The 17,028-nt window shown below is 36.5% G+C and overlaps 1 protein-coding gene across 1 annotated transcript in view; it reads left to right on the top strand.

The window, feature by feature from the left end:
- Nucleotides 1–17,028, top strand: part of LOC107691192 (RNA-binding protein 20-like) — a 69,197-nt gene that overhangs the window by 820 nt on the left and 51,349 nt on the right. The gene's annotated exons all lie outside the window — the stretch shown is intronic.

The raw sequence follows: 17,028 nt of genomic DNA, 5'->3' as shown, positions 1-17,028 counted from the left end.
TGAAAAGCAAACATCAATAAGATTGTTACAGATAATTATTATTAACATTCCTTATAGACATTTGTGGCTTAAGTAATTTTTTATTATTATTATTATTTTAAAACTGGCCTTTAAGTCATACAAATTGTTGAGAAGAGCTACAGAAAGTGTTAAAATTAATTTTGCAATTAGTTTAGTGGTAACTTACATTTTTCACAAAATAAAATCTAATAAATTATTCATAAAAATAAAATGATTAAACTGTATTAAATAAACTCATAATCCAGTGCAGTATGAGTAAATCTTTAATGCATGCACTTAAACATTAAAAACATACTTTCAACTAAAACGTTAATGTTGTAGAAGGTAAGATATGACAACAGAGCTATTCCCTTTTTATTGATTTGACAAGTTGAATCAGTTATGAAGAAGAAAACAAAGAAAAGTGAAAAACAATTACCTTGGGTCTCCACAGACAGACAGCACATGCGAGTCATGTATGTGATTTTTAGCAGATGTTACTGGTGACAAACTGCTATTTGCTTGTAACAGATAAATGGCACACGGCGTGATCAGTGCTGATGTGCGTGTAAGTGATGACCACATTCCTGCAACATGCCTCTGTATAAAATCACTTAGCATTGGTCAAAATATAATACTAATCATGCAAAAAACATACTGTGTTTGTGCAGTTGTTCATTTAGATTTTGGATTATAAGCAGTCTTGCAATGTTTAGATGGTTGCATCGGCAAAGAAAAATCTTGTAAATATCCTGCACATTCAAAAGTGTATGTCGTTTGAGGGACTTGCATAACATTTGAAGTACTATATAACTTGCTTGAGTACAGACGAACAAAATTAGCCTTGTATATCGGACAAACATGGCAGTAATGTGTAGTCTTGAGTGAAAACCCCCTGTAGGGTTACCAGCGGCTGACGTATAGAACCACGCGACTCTTCCGTGTGTGTTACTGACAGAAATGTGGATGCCAGTTCTGTCGCAGCGCTAAAAAGGTGTCCGTTTATGGACGTGCCGTCCACTGAGTCTATTTTAACCCATCAACATTCTCTGTTTTTGCACAACACTTTGTGAGCATGTGAAAGATGTTGCATTTAACCATTGTGCATTTCATATTAAATTGTGTGTGTATATATATATATATATATATATATATATTTGAATATTCTTTAAAATGTAGTTTATTTATCTGATGCTATGCAAAAAAAATTTAGCAGACATTATTCCGGTCTTTAGTGTGACATGTTTCAGAAGGCATTCTAATATTTTAATACTTTTTTTTCTTAATTTTTCTTTAGTAATAGGGTTTAGTAAATATATTAAATATTTGCAGTGGTGTGTTGTTTTGAGGAAAAAATATGAGAGAATTGATGCATTTAAGATTTTAGAAGTAAGTTTTCATTTACTTTCACCATACAAACATTAGCATTGTTTGAGACTAAAATGATTTGATCAGAAATACGAATGAATTTTAAATTGATTAAAAAAAAATTTGTGAACATTTTCAATCAAAAATAATCCTTCAGTACCAAGCCAATGTTGTCACGGTATAGTTTTAAACGTGATTGTTACAATTTCGTGACATTGCTTGAAAAATCTCCGTCATACTAAGTCAGCTTAATTATTTAACAGTACTGTCCAGGTTGGCTCCTGCATTAAACGCCGCAGTGCATTAAACCCTCAGCTGCCTGTGTGAAGCTTTTCACAGCCAGCGAAAGGTCGTGGGCTCTGACAGTGCGGTGAAAGATGGGGTATTTTTGATGGATCGTTTTTAAATAGTGCAGTGGGCCGCAGCATTAGGATTGGTATTGTCGGGATGTTTCAGGACTGTTGTGTTGGCCTTTTTTCCTCTCGTCCGTCGCACTGTATCGCTCCCTCTTTTCCCATATATCCCTCCTCAGCTGCTCTCTCTATATCACTCTGCCAGCCCGACCCAAAGGGGGAAGTTGCCTCGTACCCCCCGGAAAGTGAGGGCTGATGGGAGTCCCAGACGCCATTCTGGGTTACAGCGCTTCTGAGTTTTCCAGATACTGGTGTAAACTGTTGTGTGAATATGCCCCTGGAAAGGTACTTTGTTCGTTTTTGTTGTAGCATTTCACTTTTTTCTATAGCAATCTTGGTTGTTGGTGTTGTTTGACCATTAAACGGTTGGATCTAGATGTTTCAAACAATGTTATAGAGGATGAAAGGTTTTAAACTTGTTTCTTAGTGAAGGCCTGAACGCCGTGTTGACCTTGGCTCTTCATAGCATGCGTGTTTGCTGGTATTACCAGGGATGCTTAAATCACAGCTGGGAAATATGTTGTGAATGTCTTTGTCCCTTCAGCTATTAAGACTACCGGCTATTTGGTTGCCTTTTGTCATTAGCTTCATGTGTATGCGGTTATGAAGCCGTATGGTAACACAATGCTGCATGGAAACACTTGTGTTTTGAGCTGTTTGTGTAGATGTAGCAGCATAGGCCTGTAAAGTTCTTAAATGGCAGGAAAGAGTTGAATGCATGTGCTAAAGGCGGTCACCATGAGAATTTAAAGCAAGAAATGTTCCAGTCACACTTTATTTTAAGGTCCAATTGTCTGCATTAACAAACCATTAACTATGACTTTTGCCTCAATAAACTCCTAATTTGCTGCTTATTAATGGTTAGTAGGTAGTTAAGTTTTGGTATTGGGTATATAGAATATGGTCATGCAGAATATGTGCTTTATAAGTACTAATAATCAGCTAATATGTTAATAATAGCATGCTAATAAGCAACTAGTTAATAGTGAGAATTGGTCCCTATACTAAAGTGTTACTAATGTTCCTTTTGTTGGTCCTGGAACAACAATTAAAGTCTTAAAGTGTTAAAGTCTTAACTATAAACTACCTGTAAATGTGAAAAATATGGACACATCAGGGCTGTGTTTCCCAAAAGCATCGTAAGACTAAGTTGATCGTAGCTCCATAGGTTTTAATGGGTCTACGATGTACTTAAGCTTACGATGCTTTTGGGAAACGCAGCCCTGAACTGACAGGAAGTGAAGTGGGAGAGAGATGGGGGCGAGATCGGGAAAGGTCCTAGAGTCGGAATTCAAGCACGGGATGCCCGTAGCGTAATGGCGCTGTATGTCCGTGCTCTACCCACAAGGCTGTCGGTGCCGACAGTTTTATCTCTGTCATTTTTTAGACACTGGGCAACACTTTATGAATGTTGGGAATGACTTCCGATCATAAATTTGTTCCCGACTTCTACAAAGTGTTGTCTGATGCCTGGATGATGGCGTACTAACAAAGTCTCTTTCAAGAAAAGTCTGTTCACTCAGCGGCCATATTTGCAACGCCTCCGGGCAGCTCATACAAGACCAAGTCCTATCTAAATGAATGGGGGAATCCTAAAATCTCAAAAACTGCTTGCTGAACTTGCAATTAAATTAAATTTTTCAAATCAGCAACAAAATCTGAAATGAACTGCCCCATGAATGTTGTTTTGTGTACTCAAATAGTGTTAAAAACCCTATTTTTCACATGTGCATTGGCTGGTCTAGCCTCAGGTTTCTATGGGAACCGGAGCTTCTAACGGCTGCAGTGATGCAATGACTTTACCAATCAGCGATTGGCTCTTTCATTTAGAAAGCGGGACTATTCTGCCGTATTGCGCGTTGCAGTTTCTCCAGTTCATAAGATTGAACCATCTTTATATATCTATAGTCTTTGATACTAATCAAAAACTTGCTACGCTTACTGTAGCATTGCTGTTTTATTTCTTTAAACACCATTTTTAAATATTGGGCAACACTTTATGCATGTTGGGAATGACGTCCGATCATTTATTTATTTATTTTTTGACATACGTGTTTTCTGATGTCTGGATGATGTACTAATCAAAAACCTGCTAAACTAATTGTAGCATTGCTCTTTATTTATTTAAATGCCATCTTTTAGACATTGGGGAACACTTTATGAATGTTGGGAATGACATTCCAATCATAAAATTCATTCCCGAAGTACACAAAGTGTTGTCCGATGTCTGGGCAGTGACATACTAATTAAAAACTTGCTAAACTAACTAGTGTTTCTCTTTATTTCTTTATATGCCATCTTTTAGACATTGGGCAACACTTTGTAGATGTTAACCATGACTTCAAATCATAGATTTGTTCCCAATGCCACAAAGTGTTGTCTGATGTCAAAATGATGGCATACTAATCAAAAACTTGATAAGCTGACTGTAAAGTTGCTGTTTTCTAAAACACTATATTTTGGACATTGTGCAACACTTTATAGATGTTGGGAATAACTTCCGATGATAAATTAGTTCCCAATATCCACAGTGTTGTCCAATGTCAGGACGTTGGCATAGCAATCAAAAACTTGCTAATCTAGCGCTGCTCCTTATTTCTTTATATGCCATTTTTAGACATTGGGCAACACTTTATGGATGTTGGAAATTACTTCCAATCAAAAATTCGTTCCTGACGTGCACAAAGTGTTGTTCAGTGGTATACAAATAAGCAAAACAGCAACACTACTGTTAGCTTTTAAGTTTTTGATTATCAACAAAGAAGTCGATTAGCAACCAAATAACGAAGGATTTACAAACGTTTGCAAAAAGGTGATATCACGTGACCAGAAAGAGAGCGACAATGCTAACATTAGCTTTATGTTCAATTTGGTAATAGTTGTCAAGCAATTAAACACTGCAACAGAGCATTTGTTCTGTAGGTGTATGATCACCAACAAAGAGGGGTCTGTTTACTGCAAACATTTACGAAAAGAGTTTTATCTTCATGTAATTTAGCAACTTAATTTTATTAGTTTTAAAGTTACATCTACATGCCGCCAGGTTTATGTGACATTGGCAAATCTGAAAACCAGCAAAACATCTTTACACTTGCATTAATTTCGTTGTCTTCTAATATCTCTTGGATCTTGCATTGTATTTGCCAAGGCCAAATGGTTCTGACATTTGGCTAAATCTTGAGGTTCAGACAGTATGTCTGAATGTGCCTCGTTTCCTCCTGTGGCTTGGATCACATGATGGTTTATTCAGGAAGGTGTGATCTCTCAAATATCATAAGATGGGTGCTTTCAACTGCTTTGATCGATGGGCGCTGGTAAAAACTGGCAGTCATTAATTATGAAAACCAGTTAGGTGAGGTTGGTTAAACAAATTCGAGAAGTGTCAGTGTTTGGAAAGACATCAGACACAAGTGCTGTTTCCTTCACGTCCACGCAGAAATGCAACAAATACAGTGTGAAAAGATTTGTCGACAAGGTGCCATGTTAGCTTAGTGAAAAAGTGTTAGGCTTGGCTCTTAGCTGGTGTCAACCACTATCAGCCTATTTGTGGTGACACTTATTTGTTTCCATCTTTGCAGAATTGCGGGGTTTCCTGCTGCGTCATTGAGGTTCCTCTGAGCATGTGTTCATTGCTTTGTTGACATGTAGAAGCAACTGGGCTAATCTTTAAGTTAAATGTATGACAGTTTTATGACACTAGCAACTTCTGCTATCTCACTGAAAGGGAATTTCTGAGCTTTAAAGTGTTTTGTAGGTAAAAGGCACTTGAAAGTACATCACAAATTTACATTGGTGATATATTGCCGTTGTCCAAAATAAGCTTTTTTCCTTAAATTAGGCAAAAAATGGATGAAAATTTAATTGAAATGACCCCACGCAAAGCTGTACCTAAATTGTAGACAATATCATAGTCAACCACACGGCAAAGTAGCCAAGCCATATTATAATAGATTATTTAGTAGCTGAAAAACAATAATAGAGATATATATATATATAAAAACAAACCTATATTTTATAGAAGCCAACTGCATGAAGTTGAGGTCTGATGACTTTTCTCTGCTTTATATCTATTTATAGCTTAATCCAATTTTGCAGCCTCATCCACACCCAAGTGGTAAAACTGCACGAGTTCATATTTGATATAGTTAGAAATGGGAAGTGAGCCCTGATCACTGCTTCACACCAATCCCGATGCTGTATCCCTTGTGCTCGATGTGACGTCACTGACAGCTCTATATGTGTTTGATTGAATTATATGTAATGAGCTCTGCTGTTGTGGTTGTCCTGCTGTGTGCCGAACATATGCTGAGAACATGTCAGCCAAGTGCAAAGGTCCCTGGGTAAACATTGTCTAAAATTAAAGAAGGTGTTTATCCGAGTTTAATTGGACATCTGTCCCTGAGCAGAATCAAGGCATGAGGCAGATCTGCTTATAAACTAGATCTAGCCTTTATTTGATTGTTAAAATACAAGGTCCTCCAAGGGCAGAATTAAAAATCATTGTCATGCCGCTGAAGGCACATTCAGTCTTCAATGTCAGATTCCTTTTGACATTGTGTGTCCGTCTGATAACTCCTGACAATAATGTATCACATATCACATTAAAGTCAATACTGTTTCCCTAAATAACTGTATCTCAGTGTTTCCAAACTATTTTGTCCCCCACATCCCAATGAATTAGTGCCCATTAATTCCATATCATAACTATGTACTTTCCATTATATTATCGCTTAAAAAAGGGGGGGGATTATTGTCAGCCCAGTTCTGTTTTGAATCTGCAACAAAAATATTATACTAGATGTCATTGATTAATATTATTAGACGCATTTAAACTAAAATAATGCAAATTTAAATAAATAAACACATTATATGTTTTCCCTGTTTAAAAAAGAAATTAAAATCAAGCTATTATCATCATTTGTTAATTTAACCCATTGAATAATATAATTATAAAACTAAATATAAAAATAATTTTTTTATTAATTAATATTTTGTAATGCTTATTTATTTAGGTACATTTACACCTGATTGTGAGTCATTTCTCTAGCTCAGTGTTTCCCAACCTTTTTTTAGTCGCGGCACCCTTTGGAAATTTTAACACATTTGTGGCACCCTACAAAATAAATTCACAAAACTTGAATTTCTAACTTCGATATGATACTTTGAAAAGTATAGATGTTCGGTACAGCAGGGAAGAACTGCAGAATATACTGTCATACAGATATTTTTAATATTATTCCATTTTTTTTGTCCATCAATGGTGGCAATCAGTAGGCTAATTTCTAATGAAGAGACCACTTTATACGACAGATTTTAATGTAGGCTTTTATTCATATGTAAACATTGTTTAATTACCATTTTAACTAGTAACTTTAACTTTAAATTTTTGCTCACTCAGTGTATTTTTGATTTTACAGTGGGGTAATTTTGTTGCCGTAGCATGAGATAGCTTGATTTTAAATTTTTAATTGAATAAAAAATGACAAGTAAGCAGTCAGTAATAAAATAAGAACAAATAAAGATTTTTTTTTACCAATTATCCAAATAATGTTTAGTCCTAGAAAGCTATTATTATCAGAACACGCGAGCATTACATAACGGTTAGCAGATCAATGAATGAGAGGGTAGCGTTACCAGAGTTGCCCATTTACCACACCATGTTACAGCACAGTAGGGCTATTGCAAACTGAAACAATACTATATAGATGTACTACATCGATGTTTCCTGTCGGCTCAATTTTTGAGTGGACTTTGCTGTTTCGATGAGCATGAACGATATATAATTGGAGCTGAGCATACGCATAGAGCGGGATAATACACAGAGCGTCACACCACGTGAAAGTGAAACCTGAGCGGTGAACTAATTATCGGCAGCTGGATTTTCGGTGCATCTCTAATTATTGGCGACATCAGAAATGCATATTATATAATAGATGTTTTTTGAACATTTTAGCAATTTAAAAATATTAAAAAAGGATTTTTACACAGTGCCCCTGCTCTCGACAGACGGCACCCTGGTTGGGAAACACTGCTCTAGCTGATGCAGAAGACGGTACAAGCAGTTACATTCATCTGAAATGGATAGTTACACATTGGCAACCACTGCCAACCAGTAAACAAAAACCAGCAAAAACGCATCTTATCAAAATCTCACAGCTATACTTAGCTGGTGAAAGAACTTATTTTGATAGGAACAACATTGCTATCAACTGATTTTAGGGTTAGGGCTCAGGTCATACATTATGAAAGATTACAAAGACAATTGCAGTTTACTAATGAATCATGCACAAAAAGACGGCAAAAAGCATGCATTAAGAAAGTAAAAGGGGTGAGTTTTGATTTGGTGTTGACCTGGCATTGAGTGTGAAGTTCCCCCTTTCTTTTCATGTAACTAACATGTCACAACCCCTGACAACAGCCCCGTCATGCCTTAATGCCAGGAATGTACGGTTTCTCTCCAAAGACTTTGAAATCTCTTGTCTAAAGCTCAGGGTTGCACAGGTGCTGTTGCTCTGTGAACTGTGAGCAGTTTGTAGCACGTGTGCTCACCATAAAGGCATTTTGCTTTCATCTACAGGCGTCACAGTTCAGGAACACGCATTTAACCTTCCGGCATGTTCGTTTTACAACCTGTAGCTCATTTGTGCCATTGTGCCATCCTTTATGATGTCTTTAGTTATTTTTGTCATGATAATATAGTTCCATAGTAAAGCACCAAGGCACAGGTGTAAAGCCAAAATATTGAAATGAGAATAATACTTCATGTACTATTTCCAATATATGATATTTCTACGTTAAAATACTTTATCATATCCCAGTTTAATATACAGCTATTCGTAGGTTGATTCCCCTAAATACACCATGTCTCTCAGGTGTTTTCAAAACATTGCTGGTTTCCTTTTCTTTCTTTTTTTTTTCTTTCTTGACTAGCCAGCATAGCAACACTGACTCAGCCAATGACATGAGTTTCGTGCGGAGCTATGTGTTTCCCTAACCAATGGCAGGCCTTGGAAAAAAACCTGTTTGAAAACAGTTAAGTCAGTTTCATTTTAGAGGCACTGATTATGCACTTCACCATTGAGATAATAAAATTATGTTGCATATTTATATTAGGTTATATTACATTTTATAATGAAACTAATACAATTATAGCACAAATTCTCAAGCTTGTCTGAGATTCAGGGTGGTGATGTTATGACTCATCTCGGCTAAATATGATTGTGGCAATTAACTTAATTACAATTATTAATAGGTTCTCTTGTAAATAACCTATCATCATTCTCTCATACTTGACACCATCACACGTCGAGAATAAGTGTAAGCCATTTTCATCAAATAATAAGCGTTTCTGCTTGAGGTTGATTGAATTTCTAACACCTCGTGTGTTTGCAGTAGTAGCAGTACAGATTTCTCTATGAAATCTATTGGGTTTAGTATAAGCTTGTAAGTGTTCAGGGTGCTAAGTACTGTGCTAAATATTCCTTTTGTTGTTTACTGGTTTATTGTTGTTTACTGGTGTTTTCACACATTCTCTCTTTAGTGTACCATAAAATGGTACCATCTAAAACAGATGTGGCTCATGGGTCACAAATGTGCTTTTTTTTTCAGCAAACAACCCAAAAGAATAAGATAAATCGGTCAAGTTTTAAAAGAATATATCAGGTTAAGCTTTTCAGTTAGCCTCAATGGAGAAAGATGCTTTTTAGGTCCAAAAAGAATACCATCTACTAGATGGGACTAACTGACTGAGTAACTGAAGTGTGCTGAGCATTCCTATTCCTAAGAGCCCTATTTGGGAAAGCTGTCTCCTGTCAGCAGACGGGTCCGCTTGGCCCTCAGAACCAAAGCACATGATTAGCATACAGCACAAATAAAACTAGACATCTCTGAGATGTAGCTCTGACATGGTGACAGAGAACGGTGGGCGCTAATAATAGAATGACACCACATGGTTTGATTTACGAATTTGACTTACGAGGCCCAGGCGAAATCTTAAGATGTTTTTTGTTGCATTTTCAATGCTGATTTAGGTAGAAAAAAAACAGTAAAATTCTGCGGAATGGATTGGTATATTGATATGAGTTAAACAGAGCACTATAATATTAGCCAAATATCAACCATATTTGTTTTCCGTAGAAAAATAACAGCATAAAGAATTAATTTAAAACCTATATATAATGTAATATTTGTTTCACATAAATTTTTTTTCTTCTGTAATTCTGTGGTGCTAATTATTATACTATCTATTTTCATGTAGCATCACTTTTGGTAAATATTTAGGGTCAGGTAAATTTAAAACCTCTGTTATTAATTATGAAACATTAGTTTAGTACAGTTAAGTTTTTGTACAAAATTTCTTTTTTAAATATATTTTGCTTTTGCAATGATGGGAACATTCTAGAAGTTTCTAAAACATTCCTTGTATATTCTAGTGCTTTCTGGAACATTCCAGAACATGGTGGGACTAGTCATAAAAGCTGAAAATCATTCAACATGCACTTCTGAAGTTTTGGATAACTCACTTTTGGTAACGGTTTATGTTAAACTGTTGTTAGCTCTGTATCATGCATGCACCATGTAAATTTTATGCATGAGTAATACCAGATTTGCTTGTTTAGGTTGTCAACTTATTTTAGTTTTCATGAGCACTGTTATACACAAAAAGTTATGTAGTTTTCGTATTCAGAAAGTATTTAATGTTTCGTATTTGTAATGTTTCATAAAGAAACATTAAAAATACAAGTGAAACAAAAATTGTACATTTGTTTCACAGTATTAAACAATAGTTAGTGCTACTAGTAAGTGAATATGAAATTTTAATTTCATCAATGACACTAACTATATCATATATTATAGTTAGTGTTATTGATAGAATAAAAATGTCATATTCACTTACTAAATGATCCTGGTCGTACTCATTGATCATTTAATGGAAAACCTGGAAATTTAACAGGGATTTTATAGGTCTGGAAAATTCATGGACATTTAGTGAATATTGCTGTAGAAAATTGCTTGTTGCAATCAAGAAATCGAGTCCTGAGCAACATTACTCCCACACAATTTTCAATTTTGAATGATGCTATATGATGTTACTAAACTGTGAATAAATTAAATAATTCCCTTCAATTACACTTTATTTAACCGGGGTTACACTACACACTGTTTAAAATCAAATCAAATAAAAAACGTTAATTATATTATTAGCTAATGGCCATGTTATATGGACTGACCACTCAGTTTTCTGTTTTACCTCATGAATTATTATGGTTGTTATCCATGCATTTCAAGATAATGCAGATTTTGTTAGTTTAGCATATTATCATCTAAAATATTTGCTAATAAAAACAGACACCTTTTTTTTTTTTTTCTTTTTTTTTTGGTCCATCACTAAACGACACATTCAAGAGACGCCTGTCTAAGCTTCTCTACGTCAGTTATATACTGCCTCCACCTGTTTCTTCGTGATCATATATGGTGCACATTGACACTTCTAAAGAAAGCTAAGATGATGTACAAGGCCCTAAATTCTCGGTTTATTAATTATCTTTCCTTCAAACCCTGACAAGTCATGGTTGATTTGTGGTGTATTAAGATACAGATCAACATACTATATTGGATGAGTAACCTTCTTTTTCCATATTAAGCCAGTATAAGGTTCATCCACATCTGAAACGGAGACGGGCCTGCTAGCAGGTTGCGCTGAGGTCTCATGGACTGACCAGGTGCTCGGTGTATAAATTACCAGGCAGGGCAGCGCCTAATGCAATGCCCACATTTGCCAGCAGGTGAGCTGATGGGAAGAAAACAGCAGGGGTCCATATATTTTACTACTCACCATTTGTAATTTTAGATGCTGACTGCTGCCGATGTTAATGGATCGCAATGCATGATATTCCTCATGGACTAACAGCGGTGTTCGGCTGTGATCACATGACCCGGCCCCGCCTATAGTGTGCACTTTTGCTGACTTGCTGACAGTTCAAAATAGGTTACCTTTCGATTGTTGCCAAGACTGCGGTAGCCGGTAGCCATTGTTCAGCAAGTTAGATAAATGAGGAGGATCGAAATACCTGGAATAATTACCCCGTGATCCACTGGTGTTGACACCTAGAAGCTTTTTCTCATGAACGCTCACTGTTGGAAAGTTTTGTTTTAGAATTTCATTTTCATAGATTTCATTGGAAGTTTCTGAAGAATTGTCTTCAATATATCATTTGTCCTTTACATTCATGAGTTAAGATTGCAAAATAAATCTCCAGACCATATTTTAACCTAAAGGGAAGGAAAAAGTCAAATACAAGCAAATTTTCCAATCAAATTCTCTTTAATGTAATTTTAAATTATTATATATCTTTAAATAAGCTAAATGGTGGATGGCAAAAGCTACTAAGGTGTAGCTTGAGTGTCAGTTGTCTTTTCACAATGCATAAACTTTAATAGTATTAAAAAATAAGATTTATTTTAAGCAAAACATTTGTACTCGGTTTCTTCAAATTAAAAGCTAACGCAAACACAAAACCATAGAATAGACCACACATACTTCCAGCCTCTGAGGGCTTCAAGATTAATTTAGAGGACACGGTGGCAACAGGCAAGCCATGTTTTACAGCAGCTTTACAGACCCTGTGACGGCTTGTCTTTCTCTGAGACTCCATATGATCTTCCTCGTAACACAAACCCATCCGGTCATGCCAAAAAAACTCCTCACCATATTAGCGACAAAATTAATAGATGAAGGGGTGTAGGGATGATCTGAAAAGGAGTGGACAGATAATAAAACTTGTGAGCTTTGCCCACAGATATTAATTACTAGGTTTTTAATCAATTACAATTAGTTTTTGTTTTACTCGTATTTTTCACAAAGTGATATTAAGTTAACTCATTGCTAAATAGGCACTAGTCATAGTAATATTAGTGTTTAGGTGTCTGTTAAGTCCACTGTGAAAGTTATTAACAAGGTTCTACATGAGGACTACAAATACCACAAGGATGCAAGTTTATGTGCTTGACAAAGTAGCATTAGCATAGTTTGTGTTTGTTCAGTCCACATGCAAGCTGCTAACAGGATTTTAAATAAGGACTACAAAAACAAGTTTATGTGCTTGACAAAGTAGCATTAGCATAGTAGCATAGTTTGTGTTTGTTCAGTCCACATGCAAGCTGCTAACAGGATTTTAAATAAGAACTACAAAAACAAGTTTATGTGCTTGACAAAGTAGCATTAGCATAGTAGCATAGTTTGTGTTTGTTCAGTCCACATGCAAGCTGCTAACAGGATTTTAAATAAGAACTACAAAAACAAGTTTATGTGCTTGACAACCTCTGCAAACAAGGTTCTACAACAAATATTGCAAAAATGCAATGTGCTTGACAATTAGCATTAGCATAGTAGCATGTGTTTGTGTTTTAGTCAACTGTGTTAGTTTACAAGGTTCTATATGAGGACTACAAATACCATAAAAATGTAAGTTTGTGTTTGACAAATTAGCATTAGCATAGTAGCATCAGTGTTATGTTTGTTCACTATTAGTTAAGGTTCTGCATACAGACTACAAATATCACAAGGATGCAGGTTGATGTATTTGACGAAGTAGCATCAGCATTAATGTTTGTTTTAGTCAGCTGTGCAAGTTAACAAGGTTCTACATGAAGACTACAAATAACATAAAAACGCAAGTTTGTGCTTGACAAATTAGCATTAGCGTAGTAGCTTTAGTGTTTGTTTGTCCGCTATGCAATTTGTTAATTAATTTTACAGACTAAAAATAAAACAAGGACGCAAATTGATGTGTTTGAAGTAGCGTTAGCATAGTAGCTTTAGTGTTTGTTTCAACCAAGCGGCAACCTCCCCCTCTCTCTGGTGAAGCCAACACGGAAGTGACTTAAACTGTAATTCATCAACTGGCCGCTAGAGGCTGGCTGCAAAAGGGAGTCAATCCCATAGACTCCCCATGATAAAATGCCCAACTTTACAGCAGAAAAAAACGTTTACAGCCTGGTGCAAAAAATTATTTTGGTCTATATAGCTAATTTTGCCCTTCATGACAACTGTGAGGGGGATGAATTTTTTTATAACTCATCCATTTAAATTATATTAAGCCTTAAATTTCTGCATAATTAAGGCCACTTGAGTGACAGGTGGATTGCCGCTGCTGTCACCACCGTCGAGCTAGGTGGGCGTGGCTTCAGCAACCTGCTCCCGCCTCTTTGCCCATTTTCGATTATCCGAGAGTGACGCGCGGTGATGCGCTGCCAAGATGGCGACGGCCGCCTCCGCCCAATTTTGAGCTTCAAAAACACTCTTCGGAAACCTACGGGTGACGTCACGGACACTACGTCCATGTTTTTATACAGTCTATGGTTTCAACCAACTGTACAAGTTAACAATGCTCTATATGAGGACTACAAATACCATAAAAATGTGAGCTTGTGCTTGGCAAATTAGCATTAGCATAGAAGCATTAGTGTTTGTTTTAGGCCACTATGCAAATTGTTAATAAGGTTCTACAAATACCACAAGGACGCAAGTTGATGTGCTTTACGAAGTAGCATTAGCATAGTAGCATTAGTGTTTAAATGTTTGTTTAGTTCACTGTTGCTAACAAAATTCTACATAAGGACTACAAATACAACAAAAGCTATTCTAAAAACCTGTTGGAAATTCTTTAGGGAACGCATGGAGAATTAGCTTTCCAAGTAGACATTATGATTAAACGGCTCGGTTTCAAAATACTATTTTTTTAAATGTATTTTTTAACTGTCCATTTTTTTTAATGTATTTTTATTTTTGGAGGAGACACATTCATGTTTGAACAGTGAAAGCCCAAATTTACATTCCCAAACTGTATTTCCGTACAGGGTTCTACTGCAGCGTTTCCCAACAGCTTCTTTCTATGCCATGTCTCTTCTGACTCAAACTCAGTGGGCACCTGCCAAACATTGTTTGTTTCGTTTAGCACGGTGGGGAAGCCAACCCTGTGTTTCTGGTGTCATTAGCTGAACTTGATAAGATGACAAAAAAAGCTAAAGTTTCCCTCTGGAGGCAGTCTGAGCGGATGACGCAGCTGCAGGTTGGCGTTGATTGTCTGTGGGGTGGGACGTGTGAAGGTACGGGCTATTCGTGTTCATTCACAATGTAAATATCAGGCAGATGCATGAAGAGTGAGTCATGTAGACATTTTAAGGGTCGAGGTGACTCATGTCCACCCACAGTCCTTCTTACATAACACCCAAAACATGAACAAGAACTCAGGTAGACCTGCTGTTTCGTTCAAACACATCAGTGAGGATGCAACAGACAAGTTATTGGTATTTTTTTTTTTTTAATAAATAAAAGTTTCAATGAGTGACTCTAGTCGAATGCTGTAACCACCAAAAACAAAGTAATGTTTTAAATGATTATTTTCAAAAACATTAAGGTAAAAAGTATTTTGTTTTAGAATCAAATGTCATGATGTATTAAGACAACTGCTTTTGTACTTTTTAATTCTTATAAAAAATAATGACCATGTACAAAATGTATTTTATATGATCATCATAACCCAGATTGTGAGTGACATCTTGTTAGCCACTTCAAGATGGACATGTTGACGTGTTTGGAGCGGTCGAATGTGGCATCTGCCTCAACATATCAATGGTTCAAATTGTGCGGAAGCCTTTATATGGAGATGTTTGGCCATGTATTCTGCTAGTTAGTACCCACACACACATGCTCCCTTAATTGTTTATAATTATACATATTTATCAACATAAAGAACAAATGAATGTGCTTATACACGCCTACCGTGAATCTTTACTCACGACTCGTTCCAAACCTGTAAGACCTTCGTTCATCTTCGGAACACAAATTAAGATATTTTTGATGGAATCTGAGAGCTGTCTGACCCTCCCATAGACAGCAACACAACTGACACGTTCAAGGTGGTACTCTCGTGAACGCGTGTCGAAGACTGACATGGAAGAGAAGAATTGTTTTAGTTTTCTTTGTGCACAAAAAGTATTCTCGTAGCTTCATAAAATTACGGTTGAACCACTGTTGTCACTATTTTAATGATGTCCTTATTACCTTTCTATGCCTTGACCGTGGTAGTACCATTGCTGTCTATAGAGGGTCAAAAGGCTCTCGGATTTCATCAAAATATCTTAATTTGTGTTCTGAAGATGAACGAAGGTCTTATGGGTTTGGAACGACATTAAGGCGTGTAATGAATGACAGAGTTTTCATTTTGGGTGTAATATCCCTTTAAAATCAGATGTACACAATTTAGCCAACTTAACAAGGCTCGAATTTTATTAGAAATGCCCCTAACCTGACATTGTTGATTGCCTTTGTAAGTTGTGCACTCATTTGCTTTTTAAATAACTGGCCCAATGTGGTCTATGGAACAAACAGGCCGTCACTGCTCTATTCTCAGCTGCTGCTATCAGAACAGCTCATGGTTATCTCATAAGAGCTTTTACAGAGACAGGGACAGACGGTCTAGTGGAGGGAGGACGTGTGTCTGAGAGAGGGTGTCCCGTTTCATTAGACTTGTGTTGCCTGCCTGTGTCCTTCACTGATAAATGGAAGAATCTGTATCTTCTCAATTTTGTGGCTGACGGCAGTGACGTGTGTGAATGAGGCAGAATCTGCGTATGTGTGTGATCTTCAAAAGCGTATTAATAACATCTCATAACCCCAGGTGGCCAGAGCGCAGAGCGGTCTGGAAAGTGTACAGCTGTCAACTGCTGTAACCTCTCATCAGATGATCTTGCCTAATCAATGGGCCCAGTGGGGAGGAAGTGATGTCGGGGCCTCTTGTAATGGCCGGTAGTAATTAAATGGCTGCAAATGGGCCCCAGATGCAAAGCTAGCGTCGCCCCTGACTGTGATGCTAATTTCAATTTATTAGTTGAGCACAAGGGATGAAGGTTTGATTAGCATGGCCCACTTAACCCCTGCTGGTGTATATATACGGTAATAACATCATATGCCTGCAAAAAGTGTCTTTCAACACTGATGGCCATTTAAAAGAAGCTACTTAGCAGTTAAATGTAGCTATGTGTGCGATGCAGTAAAGTACACTGCGGGATGTCATTATTTGTAAAAAATTAAAATAATAAAAATGTATATATATATCTTTGGAATGTTCTATATTAAGAATCTAAAAAAGTATTAAATATATTTTTTTCTATTATTTTCACTTAGATATCTAATCAAATGATTGTGTTTGTTTGTGTGTGTGTGTGTGTGTGTGTGTGTGTGGGT

This window comes from Sinocyclocheilus anshuiensis, unplaced genomic scaffold (assembly GCF_001515605.1).
Source record: "Sinocyclocheilus anshuiensis isolate Anshui unplaced genomic scaffold, SAMN03320099.WGS_v1.1 scaffold338, whole genome shotgun sequence".
NCBI lineage: Eukaryota > Metazoa > Chordata > Actinopteri > Cypriniformes > Cyprinidae > Sinocyclocheilus > Sinocyclocheilus anshuiensis.
This window is presented reverse-complemented; position numbering and strand designations above follow the sequence as displayed.